Source organism: Theropithecus gelada, chromosome 17, assembly GCF_003255815.1.
Source record: "Theropithecus gelada isolate Dixy chromosome 17, Tgel_1.0, whole genome shotgun sequence".
In the NCBI taxonomy this organism is placed as follows: Eukaryota; Metazoa; Chordata; class Mammalia; order Primates; family Cercopithecidae; genus Theropithecus; species Theropithecus gelada.
The window spans coordinates 64,864,432-64,878,686 of NC_037685.1; the positions used below are offsets into that span (position 1 = coordinate 64,864,432).

The 14,255-nt window shown below is 40.0% G+C and overlaps 1 protein-coding gene across 1 annotated transcript in view; it reads right to left on the reverse strand.

Moving 5' to 3' along the window:
- Positions 1-14,255, reverse strand: part of STARD13 (StAR related lipid transfer domain containing 13) — a 553,154-nt gene that overhangs the window by 254,861 nt on the left and 284,038 nt on the right. The window lies entirely within an intron of this gene.

Consider the following 14,255-nt stretch of genomic DNA (forward strand, 5'->3'; position numbering starts at 1 on the left):
GTAAAGTAGGCTTGTAGTTAGAAATTAACTCTGATTCCTGAAGGAAAGAAGGAAGTGTATTGGCTCTTTAAGAAGTACATCATCACTGAAGTCCAAGTCCACTTCCTGGGCTTCAACTCATTCATAAGGAGAAGACAATACTATCTCAGGCCTCAGGGTGTCCTGCATTTCACAAAGTTTCGTTTCTGAAGTGCTTTGAGGTCTTCCAAGAAAGTAACTGTGACAACATTTAACTAATTCAGAGATGTGATTAATGCCTTACACCTCAGGTTTGGGGAGAGGAACACATTTTTCAAAAGGAATTTCTGAATTCTTGAATCTGCAAAATTGCTTGAATCTCATTTCTTTTTAAATGTCTTTGTACCAGGCTGCCAAATAAGAACCAAAATTTAATCAGATATTCATTTTAATTTCAGGTGCTCTACAGGAAGTTTGAAAATTAGAAGTATTCAGTCCTTCCTCTATTATATAAATTGCTACTGCCTTAGGGGATGGAAACTAACCTCTAGCTCAAGTATTCCCTCTACACTTCTGCTACACTTCTAGCAAATATTCCCTCCATCAGTTTATCTTGTTGATAGAAAATGGGAATGACAGGGACGATGGTAAGAAATAGTCTTTATTGTCTTATTTTGTTACTTTAAATATTTAAAAATGTTAACTAGTGAAACACACCTCAGAATGAGCTAGAAAGTAATGAGATCTTTTTTTTTTTTTTTTTTTTTTTGTAGCATCCTGGTAAACCTTTGAAATAGTCAGTTATGAAGCAATAAGTCATGGATCAGAAATGGACTTGAAACTGTGACAGCCAGTTATATAGACTAATCCAGATTGCTTTCTGGACCCAAGCCAAATACCCTTTTGATTCCATCCTCTGCTTTGTATGCATGTAGAGGTAACAAAATGCTCTGCAAAGAACAAGACTCCTGTTATCTTAAAGTGGCTGCTATACAGTGTAACCACAAAATGTTTAACAATTACATTCCCAGGAAAGCTGTGTATTTGACTTATAGAAGGGACCCCTTATTGAATCAAACAGAGGCAGTAGTTTTAACATTATATATGCGGGAACAGAACATAACCATTCTAGCTATTTTAGTGATCATTTAGCTCTCAAGAGCGTGGGCCCCTACTACTTTCTATTCTAGCACGTATTTTATATTCAGATGCCATTGGGTAGGGGTTTTCCTTAAATGACTGATGTGAAGACTAAATTCTGGCATTGCACATTTGTTTAGTTCTGGCTGTCGGATGGCCCATGAATTGAGGACTGTCCAAGAGAAGCCCAGATGAAAGACGGAAATGATCTGCCTGGAACAGGTGCCGGCTGAGCAGTGTGTGCCACCCAGCATGGCCCAGCTCTCTGCCAGCCCCGGCTGCTGGCCCTGTTGGAAGAAACCACACAGCTGTGCAGATGGAGCTGCCACAAATGCCAAGTGTTCCAACCTCAATAGGAACCTCAGGGCTACTTGCAGTCATTTGTACAGCATCCGCTCTCATTCTCCTCAAGATCTGTTTTAAAGCTGAACCGTAGGTAGAATCCCCTCTGGGGCCTTCACCAGATGAAAATATCACCTACTTCAGAGAAAAGAACTCAGGTAACCCCCTAGCCCTACCTCCTTTCTTGCTTGGACTCTTCCTTTCCATCTCAGTGGAAGAGGTATTGTTCTTCCAGCCCGAGACCACGCCCCTCACATGTGTTGGGCTTTCTTTCCCTTCTTATCCCAACAGGGACTTTGCTACTTTGGTTATTTCCTCTCCCTCACAGACCCTCAATCTCTCGCTCTCCATAGGCTCAACCCTCCAGTCTCACCCTGCTTTTAAACAAACCAAAACTAAAACAACAGCAGCCATCCTAAAGCCCGCTGCCTCTACCCTGTGTCCCTGGGAAGAGAAGTCTTTCCTTGTCAACACTGCAATCTGGGCTTCCTCCCTTCCTCAATGAACATGATCTTGCCAAGGTCACCAATAATCATCTGGTTGCTGAATCTAACGACGTGTTCCAGTTATTGTTGTCCCTTCCAGGGTGCATGGACCATTGGACACTGCAGCCCATTTCCTTCCTCTGACACAGGCTTGTCTCGTGGCTGTCAGGCGACACCCTCCCCTGGGTTCCTCCTTTTCACAGACGGCCTCACATGGTCCTTCTTAAGGCCTGACGGGCTATAGATAGACAGTATATGTGGTTAAGAATGTGGCTAAAGGCAGCGTCCCGTTTGATTCTGCATATGTTTCTGCCTCTCAATAGTACCTCCCTAGACGATTGCAGTGTGGATTAAATGAAATAATCCATTTGGCACATAGAAAGGACCTAGCCTATGCTCCCAACAACAATACTATCATAATTACATTACTGTCCTAGCCCAAATCCATCCTGAGCCCTTTCAAGAAGCCGTCCCTGACACCCAACCGAAATAGCTCCTTCTCACGACATCTAGTTTAGTTTTCCTGATAGCACTTCCACTTCCAGACATTGTGTGTGTTTGTTTGTGGTCGGTCTCCCAGGCAGACTGTGAGCTCCCTAAGAACTGAGGCCCTGTCTGTCTTACTTGCTTGTGCATCCTCAGTGCCTAAAACAGTCGCAGACAGTTATGGTCAGTAAATACTTATAGAATAAATGAATGATTCTACTCTAGGGCCATGTATTGTTTAACTTCCTGATGGGTATCTCCAGAACTTTCCTTCCAAACCTGCTCTTTCATCTCTATTTCCTATGTGAGCCAACTGGCGCTACCACCCATCTAGTGACTGAGAGAGAAATCTAGAAGACATCTGAAACTCCTCCATACATCCTATATTGCTTCAATCTTTCCCCACCTCTCTATCTCCTGAGTAACCGATTCAGTTCAAGTTTTCTCTTTCCCTTCCCTGAATTTCAGCATAAAAAGAGTCCCATTCGAAAGCTCTTGCTTGCACTGCACTCTACGTCTTTATATATCAGCTGTGCTTGAATACCTTTACTCTAATTTTTTTCTTCTTCACTCATCCTTCGAGATTCAACTCAGATGCACTCACATATCACCTTCTCCTTGATCCTTCTACAAATCCCAGTGGCTGGATGGGTTCCTCTTCCACTGTGTTTCTGCTGTGCTTTGGGGATACTGCCAGAGGAGCACTTATCAAAGAGCCAGAGCTAAGTGTCCTTACCTGTTTCTTCTCAGTTGTCCCTGCAGTCCTGAGTTCCTCCAACTAGGACTAGTACAGGACTTTTATTTCTCAACCCCTTGTGCCTTTTTCAGTGAACAGCACATAGTAGGAGTAGGATCATTTACCGACTGAATGTCTATTCCTATAGTTTTAAATGACTGGTTACCACTAGGATCCTCCTTAGGATAAGTGAAAATTTTAAGAATGCTTATGCTGATATTGCTTCATTCTCATTAATTATCACTGTCTTCTTATATAATGTTTATTAATTTTAAACATAGAGGTAATACAGATAATTATAGTTTTTTAAACACATAACAATTATAATAGAAACATTAAAAGTACCTGTAATATTACCAAAAAGAGAGCTGATAACATTTGAAAATTGGCCTTTTTAGTTTTTTCCTTGCATATTAAAAAAACTTGGAAGAGTTTTTATACCAAGTTTTTCATTTTTTTCACTAAGCAGTAGATTGTGAGCATTTTTCCAATGTATATTCTTTTAAAATATAGTTTTTAATGAATATCTAAAATTCTGTGGGATAAACACACTATAATTTATTTTAAAGCTTTCACAATTTTAGACATTTTTCTCCAAATTTCTAAAATTACAAATAATCCTGTGATAAATAACTTTGACAAATGAAAAAAATACATATATTTTTCTCCTTCCCTTACTGCTATGTAATAAGAACCACCACCATTGCCTTTCACAACCACAGGCAATAAGCAGGACTTGCCGCCCACCACCTACACATCTGAATGCCAACAACTCTGCAATTCCATTACATTTTTATCCCTTCCACTTCCCTCCCATGTTCAACTCTGATTCTGTGCCATCACCCCCTACAGAAGAGTGGAGAAGCACATTCCACGGTCTGCTTGCTGTGGTATTTTTTTGCTGGAAGCCTTTGCTTGAGAATAGAGCCCAATTTCTAACTGTACCAGGCCAGGAATCCTTCACCAAGAACCCATAGTCATAGTGCATTATTTCATGTTGCTTGCAGCTTTGCTGTGGGGAAATGCCTTTCTTGAGGAGACCCATTTTCCTTTGCTGCAGGGTAGAAGGGTGAAGAGCTCTTGCAACTCTTTCCCTGCATGTTCCCTTCCCAGGAGAGATGGGGTGTAGCAACTCTTCCTTTGATGTATCCTTCAGGCTCCATTTCAGGGACATGTTGTTGGAGACTGTGAAATGCAATCTCATATTATTTATTTCCTCATTTTAAAAGTGCTGCTGAAAGTTCTGGAGAAGCTGACTTTTCAAGCTGGGTCCTTGGATCACAGTCACCAATCTGTGCCTGCCCTGATTGGTCTATCTGTGTATCCCATTGCCACGCTCTGAATCTGCCAGTCTTTGAATGCTAACAATTTTGATTGCATTTTGGGTTTTGTTCTGTTAATTAAAAAAGCATCAGGCTCTACACTTTCTTGGAAGCAAAATTTAGTGTTAGCTGTAAACTCTGCATTGCCAATTAATAACTTTGGCTGTGTTTCACATTTCCCTGATGTAGACTGGTAAATGCTTTGAATCTTCAGGCTGAATGTCATATCATAGTCATCAACTTTACAAATATCACAATTCCTTTCTATATTTTCATGTACACTTTGGGGAACCATGATTACCATATGGGAGACCTTGGGGAAGTGTCTTACAAATTTCTGATGGCATTCACAGGCCATTGGATTGAAGACGTTTCCAGTGATTGAAATCATCTTGACATCACTTGTGCCATCCTTCAGCCTGTCTGTTTTATAAAGGTTGAGTAAGTAGCTTAGCTTAGCACACAACCTCACATTAGCATATCGATTTAGGTAATTTGTTATGACTGTCTTAGTATACGTAGAGTAGTTTGAGACCTCAAACATACACTGTGAAGCATTCTTCCGTTGTTACTGAGCTTCTTAAGGTCAATGAACACATCATCTGAAGAGCACTGAAAGCCAGTCCCCAGTTCCCACAGGCAGTACAGGGAAGTGACTGATGGCACAGACAGAGGAGGTAGCCAACTAGGTTCATACCACGGCTCTGCACCTACTAGCTGTGTAATCTCCGTAAGTTACCCATTTTCTGAGTTCCTCAGCCTCAGCATCTATAAAATGGGGATTATAATAATGCTTACCTCATAGGTTTTTTGGCAAGGATCAAATGCAATAGTACATGCAAAATATTTAGAATGGTGCCTGGCATATAATGAGCATTCATTAAATTTTAATTGCTATTGTTGTTGTTGTTTGCCTAAACCATTTCTGCAATTCTCATGAGATTCCAGTCCAGCCAAATTCTGAATAGCCTCATGCTAAACAGCAAGAAGTCACTAATGAGTATTATAAACTAGCACGGGATGTGGGAGGTACAAGAGTAGGATTCACATCTCAGCTCTGGGAATGATAAGGTGTAGGAGAGATAGAAGCTATTTAATCTCCCTAAACATAGGTTTCCTTATCTGTCAAATGCAGCAAAGAACTCTTTGTTCTACCTACGCTGCTCATAGTTAAACCATATATGAGAGTGTTTTATAATTAAAGTGTCATCAAAATGAAAGGTATTGTAAATAATAGGAAAGTTTAGGGAAAATCCGCATATGGAGCAAGTACATTTCCTACTTGCATGCATAAAAATATGTTTATTCAACAAAGATCTTTATTCCTAGAGTGACACCGGTTTCTCCTGGTGGCCCTAATTGTGTTCCAACTGCTGACATAAATCAAGGCTGATTAAGTATGTTTACTGGTGTGGACAGTTGGAAGGGGCTGGGACCCTTGTCGCCTTCCATGGGGTAACCCTCCACTCCAATTATATTTATTCCACAAATACATATTGAACAAACCTTTGGCATCTCTAAAAGCAGGCAGCATTTGTTCCGCATTCTAGAGGAAAGTCTTTTGGAGATATCTCAGTACTACCTCCCACCTTGTTAATTAATCTGTGTAGGTATGGCATTTTATTTAAGAATTTCATCTTTAATAAGACTTTGCTCTAGTTTAGCACTACCCAGGATAATGCGTCTTGTAAGCGTTATTTAATGTAACTAGCACATGAGGTCAACCGCTACTCCTTAGAAAAACAAAACAAAAGTGGCAGGAAAACAATTTCAGAAAATGTAAATGATTTGATCAAAATCATCAGCTAATAAGTTGTGGAACCAAGACTCAAATGTTTACCATCCATCTTTAAATCCAGTCTTTGGGAGGCCAAGGTGGGTGGATCACTTAGGTTAGGAGTTCAACTTTTTAAAACTTTAAGTGTCTTCCTGTTAGTGCCTTGTGATAACATGGTTAATAAATGAGAGTTATTGGTTTTAAGAGTATCTGGGGCAATAGAAATTACTTTTATTGTTTAATATACATTTTCCTTCTGTCTACACAGAAGGACATATAGTTGATCCTTGAACAATATAGGCTTGAACAGCGTGGGTCCACTTATACGTGGATTTTTTTTCAAAAAACGCTACACTGAGTATGCCTGCCTCCCTTTCCACCTTCTCTACTTCTTCTGCCTCTGCCACCTCCGAGACAGCAAGACCAACCCTCTTTTCTTCTTCCTTCTCATCAGCTTACTCAACGTGAAGACAATGAGAATGAAGACCTTTGTGACGGTCCACTTGCACTTAATGAATAGTGAATATATTTTCTCTAACTTGCTTTATTGAAAGAATATAATATATAATACATGCAACATAACAAAACATGTGTTAACCAACAGTTTATATTATTGATAAGGCTTCCAGTTAACAGTAAGCTATTAGTATTTAAATTTCTGGGGAGTCAAAAGTTATACTTGGATTTTTGACTATAGGTCGGGGGAGCAGGAGGACCTGGTCCCCCTAACTCCTGCGTTGTTCAAGAACTACCCGAGACTGGCTAATTTATAAAGAGAAGAGGTTTAATTGACTCACAGTTCCACAGACTGTACAGGAAGCATGGCTGGGAGTCCTCAGGAAACTTACACAATTATGGCAAGAGGCAAAGGAGGAGCAAGCACGTCTTACCATGGTGGAGAGGAGAAAGATAGTGAAGGGGGAAGTGCTACACACTTTTAAACAACTAGATCTCATGAGAACTCACTACCATGAGAACAGCAAGGGGGAAGTCCACACCCATGATTCAATCACCTCCCACGAGGTCCCCCCCAACACTGGGAATTACAATTCAACATGAGATTTGGGTGGGGATGCAGAGCCAAACTATATCAAAGGGTCAACTGCATTTACCTTCCATATGAGAAAATACTATATTTTCTATATCACTTCAGTAGTGGTCATTCATTGCTAATAATATATTTGTTGTAATTATGTTTATACATTATTTTGCAAGTACCATTTAAAATAAAAATATTTGATATTACTTAATGTGTTAGGCCACTTTGTGTCACTATAAAGAAATACCTGAAGCTGCGTAATTTATAAAGAAAATAGATTTAACTGGTACATTGTTCTGCAGGCTGTACAAGTGTGGCACCAACATCTGCTTGGCTTATGGTGAGGGCCTCAGGAAGCTTACAATCATGGCAGAAGCGGGAGGGGGCAGGAGGATCACATGGCAAGAGCAAGGGTGAGGGACAACCAGCTCTCGTGTGGACTGAGTGAGAACTCACTCATCACCAAGGGGATGGTGCTAAACTATTCATGAGTTATCCATCCTTATGATCCAATCACCTCCTACCAGGCTCCACCTCCAACACTGGGAATCACATTTGCACATGAGATTTGGAGGGGACAAACATCTAAACCATATCAATAAGGGAAAAACTACAAATCCAAATCCATCTTTGGAGTCCTGGGAAATCTTTTGGATTTAATGGATTTTATCAATAGCTCTATTTTATTTGTGTAACCCTGGACTTCTATTTTATTTCTCTTTGCATCCTCTGTTCCTGGAACACTGCCCGGCACATGGTGAACTCAACAACAACAATGACAACCACCACAACAACATAGGTTGTTGAATTTGATTTTCTTAACTTTTAGGTCTTAGCATAGCTGTCCCCTCTTTGGAAGCCTTTCCTGACCATTTTATGATCAAACTTCACTAAACTCTGACCAGAACATATGTCCACATAATATTTTGTGATTATTTTTTATTCCTTGCTTGACTTGCCCCTTCACTAGATTGTAAATTCCATAAGGGCAAGGACCTTGTCTTTCTTTCCAGACACTGATTGCCGGCACCTAGAGCAGTGTTTGACGCACACTAGATGCTCAAGGAATCACATGTCATTTGCCAAGAAAGCTAGTGCCATCAGCGGCTAGAAGAGTCTGTCCTGCATCACCTGGAGAGCTTAAATATTTCAACTCACAACTCCAGGACCTTTGTCTCCACTCCACTTCACCCCACCTACTCCCAGGGACACACCCTGGGCCAAATCACTACCACTGTGCTTCCAGAATCTTGAAGCTTTATCTTAGCTTCTATATGGTACTTGTATCCTTTTAGCATTCCTCATCTTGTCTTGTGATCTTTGCGTTTGCCTTTCCTTTACTTAATCAGTCCTTTTCCTTGACATCATGCCCTCCTAGACTTGGGTTAAGCTCTATGAACCAAACTTTCAAACACTTTCTCAGTACACACACGCATGCACACAAAGAGCTATTTTATTTCTTAGTTATTCCGTGCCTGTTTGGCAAAACCCCTCTATCTAGTCTTACGTGCAGGCCACCACACACAGTCAATGAAGTTCCAGACTGCACAGACTGATGACATGATGCCAATGGGGTGAGAATTATCAGCAAAATCTTTGCCTTGTCTCTAGCAGAGTCTAGTTCCTGTTCTCCAGGAACAGTCACAGTGGTTAGCTTAAATCTTCATCACTGTCCTCGAGGCCCTGGTATGCTTTCTTCTTCTTACCCTCAACACCAATACTTGTCAGATACTCACAGGGGAAAGAGAGGAACTGGCAGTTCCTTGAATGCACCACACTCTCTGCCTCAGTGCCTTTGCACATGTTCCTCCTGCCTGGAGCACACTGACTCTTCTTTTCTAAAGTTACGCCTAAGCCCCACAAAGTAACGGTTTTCTTACTAGATTGGATTATAACCCTCCTGAGGGTAGGAAGTGGATTTTTAATGTCTGCATCCCTAGTGGTGAATGCAGTGCTAATAACATAATAAATGCTCAATATATATTGACCGAATGAATTAAGAATTGAAAACTGGGGCTGTAGAGTGGGCTAGAGAAGTTAGGTATACCGATGCATTATCCTTCCAAATGTTGAAATATTTAGCATTAATTCATTAAAAACATAGAAAATGCACATACAAACACATAACTATTAAGTCACAATTGATTAGCCATGAATGACAGGAAATTTCACAATAGCCATGCATTATGGGTGAATGTGATGAACAGTGTTTTGGAATATTTGATCAAGCTGATTAATTTAAAACATTACTTAAGGTCCTCCCCCCTCAAATCTACATTTTACACTTGATTAAACTAATGCTATCATAAATTAACCCCCTCCCTCAGCCAGGCACAGTGACTCAAGCCTGTAATCATAGCATTTTGGGAGGCCAAGCCAGAAGGATTGCTTGAGGCCAAGAGTTCAAGACCAATCTAAGCAACATATGAGACTCCATCTCAACAAAAAATAAAATTTAAAAACATAGTAAAATAAACTCTTGACTCCACTCACACCAAAGTTGGAGTTTGAAGTGTTCTTTGTTAAAAGATAAATGCACAGTCATCAGTATTTTAAAAATATAATAAAAATGAATTGGTTACTCTTAATATTTAAGAGTTTATCATGAATTTAATGTGCAAGTTCGTTGTGTGTCTGAATGGGAATACAATTTTTTTTTAAATGTAAAATTTAAGGGGAAAATTTAGGGGAAAATATAACTTCCTTCTGGGCAATGTGTGTGTGGTTTTAAAGGAGAATAGAATAAAGATTAAGAAAGAGGAGCAAAAACTACACGATATGGATGAGAAAAGAAAGGTAGCAGTTACATGAAACCAGGAGAACAGAGAGGGGCTCCAATACAACATATAAAAGGGCTGGAACAGGAACAGAAACTGCGGGAGTTCACTCTGGACAGAGGTGACTGCAAGAGGTAAAAACTCTGGAGACGAATCAGCTGGGCACCTTCCACACTGATGTGAGATGACCACAAAATGAATGGACTGAGGCTCATCTGAGCCTCAAGCAGTAAAGGTCCCGGGTTCCTAAGAGATGAGGGTAAGAAACGGAGGCTGAAGGGAATGGGGGCGTCTGTGGGGAAGCGTGGGAAGAGGTGGACCAAACAAACATCCACAGCCTTGAGGCTCCTGATAGAGAAATCTAGAAAGTAACAGGAATTGGTAACAGGAGATGCTGGAAGGAGATGTTTTTAGAGGCTTTAATCGAGCAAAGGGAACTAGGCAAAATAAAGGTAGGCTTCTCATGTGCATCAACAGTACATAGCTGGTGCCTCTGCATTCAGTGCACAGTTATAAGGTTAAACTGTGCATCTGAATACCTCGGGATGCTGGATGGTGACAGTCGGGGCTGGAGGAGGGAGCCCTGCCAAGGAAGATAAGGCGGGTAGCAAGACTTGAGATTTCCCTCCTTGACCCTTAGGTAGTAGCAGCCAAGAGTGAACATAAGATTATCTAGCAGATAAAATGCCATGATTTCATCAAAGGGGCTTTGTAGATGAATAGTGAGAGAGTTAAATACTAAATGCAATTCTTCAGGTTTTAATACCATGAAGAATAAATCATGCTCACTGTAACCCTCACCCATGAACTATAAATTCATTGCAGGTCAGGTATTGGACCAGTAAAACATTTTGCTTTGATTGTCTTCTCTCTACTTAGCATGGTTTTCTTGGTACAATTATAAAACATAGTAGTTTTCACTCGAGCCATTAATTGCTGCTGCTGACAAATCCCTTTCTGTTCTTTTCCTAATTTCTTTTCAATGCTTTTATTTTATTTTTGGTGCCACCCTCATGTTTTAAAATATTTTTATTAAGGTATTATTAGCATACTGAAAATACATCCATCGATAGTTTTCTTTTTAAAATTTTAGGCGAGTATTTTCTTAAAAATGCTGGTTGGAGACTTTTATCACAGGGTTATATAGAATTTTTTTCTAGGTATAGTATCATAGACACAGAATGGCTTATACTTGCTCAGTATGTCAATGAATATATCACTTATATGTATATATCACTGGACTACTATTGTCAAAAACGCTTGCAAATAATACTTCTTGCCATTCTATTACAGCTAGCTTAAGAAAGACAGGATCAAGGATAGAACTCTGTCACAGACCCTGGAGGGATTTAACAAATATTTCAGAGGCTGATAGCCAGTATGTTTGTTTTTAGATAACTGAATTCCCTGTAATCTGGACACTGTAAATTTTCAGAGCGAGGTTATCTCCAAAACTTTCACTTTATTATTCTAAAAAAGATTATTTAGAAAGAAATAACTTCATCTTCCTGTTTTTAACCATAGCTCTTTTATTATTTCTAATAAGGCCATAAAAACTTAATCAGGTACCTGCTTTGGATTTTAGATTTCTATTTTCCCTTTTAAATTTTCTAAACACCTGCCTAACCAACTAACTGAGATTTGCTTCCTTCCCCACCATTCATTCCTGCCATGTGGTGCTGGGAAATTTCCCCCTTAGTTCGCTAAGCTCTTTAAACACCTGCAGCTCAGTAACAAGGATAGTATTGTCCGGCTATTTTCCTTAGCAATGAGTTGATTCACCTGTCAAGATAAACTTCACAGTACATATTATTGGACCTCTGGATTAATGCCTTATAAAATAGCACGTTTGTACAGTCCTATGAGTTTCATAAACATCAAACACTGATTTCATTTGATAGGCCGGATATTATATCAACATTTAGTGAAAGGAGCTTATTGCTGGGGGTTCAAAGATGAACTCTTATGAAAGCTAACCTTTTGGATTCAAGCTAAAAGTTTATTTTCTATGAGGGATTTTGAGTCATAGGACAGGAGGTTACCCATGGCCTGTGAGAGAATACCACTTAAGTATCTGGTAGTCTATGTCTGCCTTAAAAATACATTGAAGTCAGTATATAGCCAAGTGATTAATGGCAGCATTAACAGCATGCACATTCACGATTCTTCTGTCGCTATGAGATAATATATCAAGAACAAGGGAAAAGCACATTTTTTATCAGGTCAGAGATGAGCTTTATCATAGTCCAAATGACTTAATTTTTGACTGCTTTTCTTTTACAAAATGTATGTTAGACATAAAAAAGAATGTTTCCAGCTGTTTCCAGATCTTCTTTCAATTTATTTCTAATAAAGCACACATTTGGGTAAAAACTTCAAGCTGAGTTTTGAAACCTGCAGACAGTTCTCTACCTTAAACAGTTAATCAATGACACATACAAGCTGGCTTCAATTAAATTCAGTCTATGATATCTGCGATCCAGTTAACTGCAGTAAGGAGAAAAAAGATTAAAACTATCACTTCCCAAAGGTGAGTAGCTCTCAAAAAAAAAAAAAAAAAAGGACAAATAGTAAAAACAACAATAAAACATACCTCATGTATTAGAACCCCCAGCAGTAAGTTCCTTACGGTTTCACAGCCATTTGTTTAATTCTTGAGCGTCCCATTGTTAGGTTTGCTTTAAGCTGGTCTATTTCTGCTTTCATCCTCGTGAGAAAAGCATCCCAAAGTAAGATGGCATCAGGCTGCCTATCTAGCATGCCTTTATCTTATTATATAATGTAAATCAATTAGAGGCAATTTTGGGGAAAACTCAGTTCTCACTGAGAGTATTTTTTTCCTGCCTTTATCCCATGTTGTAGTGAAGTGTGATAAGGATTTCAAATTGAACTACATTTAAGAAAGTGTGTTGTTTTAGGTGAATCTAAGGATTTAGTAATCTCTCACAATTAGTGCATATTAATTCACATCTGTCACGGCCAGATATGTGGCCATTTGGAAAAAAGTGTTCCAAGGGCCCAGTAACTATAAGAACTCTCCCTAGCTTCCTGATAATGTGGTTTGGGGTTTCCTTCCTCTTTCTTTTTCTTATTACTGCTGTTTGGTACTGCTTTTACCCCAGTCTCTCCCCCTTACTTCAAACACTTCTTATCTCAGGGGAGTAAACCCCATGACTCATATCTGCCTCCACTTCCTCCTTGAAACCCCCACCAACTCTTCTCAATGTGTCCCGAGCTAGGTCACATCTAACCAGCCTCCCTCCTCGAGCCTGGCCTGGTGCCTATAACACAGGAAAGCTCTTTCAGTGAAACGGTACTCCTGAGAATCGTAGATAGATCTATGCCAGCCCTCTTTATACTCAAATGTCATAATTAACATTCACTCACTCAACAAATACTTGTTGGGTACGTTCTGTGTACCAGACACTGTGTTGGACACATAGTATAAAGGCATTATATGCATGCAGCTCTGTCTTTCACTATGGGCTTTCAAAAATTAAGAAAAATAATGGGTGACCAGGATGGAACAATTTATCCCTGTTTCCTCCTTGCTGTTTTTAGCAAGAAACAGCAGCAACAACAGCACCACCACCTTTGAAAACATCAAGTTCAGGAAACATTTACTGGACATCTACTATATCCTGGGCTCTGTGCTTGGTGCTAGAGATAGCAACATAGGAACAAAAGGGCCTGTGCTGTGAAGGGTCTTAAACAAGAGTATAGAGTAGGAAAGCTTTGAGAATGACAGTCTGGACAGAAACAAGGTGGTGGCTGCGGATATGAGGCAAGCCAACTAACCCTCCTCCAAGCAGCACTCAGAGAAGCCGGCCCAACATTTACTGTGTCTCCCATGGGGTTAGGCAGGCAGGAATTTCCAGCCTCCAGGAAACTGTTCTGGAAGGCCCTCCGTACATTCCTCGTTAGAGATTCCAGCACAATCCATATATATCCCCTACTGCCATCTCTGACCAAGACCATGGGAGCCACCAGTAGCTTGGAGCCCGGGTGAGCTGCAGACTTGGGAAGTGAATGGGGCTACCAGATTTAGCAAACAGACACACAGGATGCCTAGTTCAATTTGAATTTCAAGTGAACAAACAAATAATTTTTCCCTATATGTCCCATAAAATGCATTGGTGTCTGTATTGTTCTGCATTTTATCCCGCCACTCTACAAGCGGGGTAACATCTTTA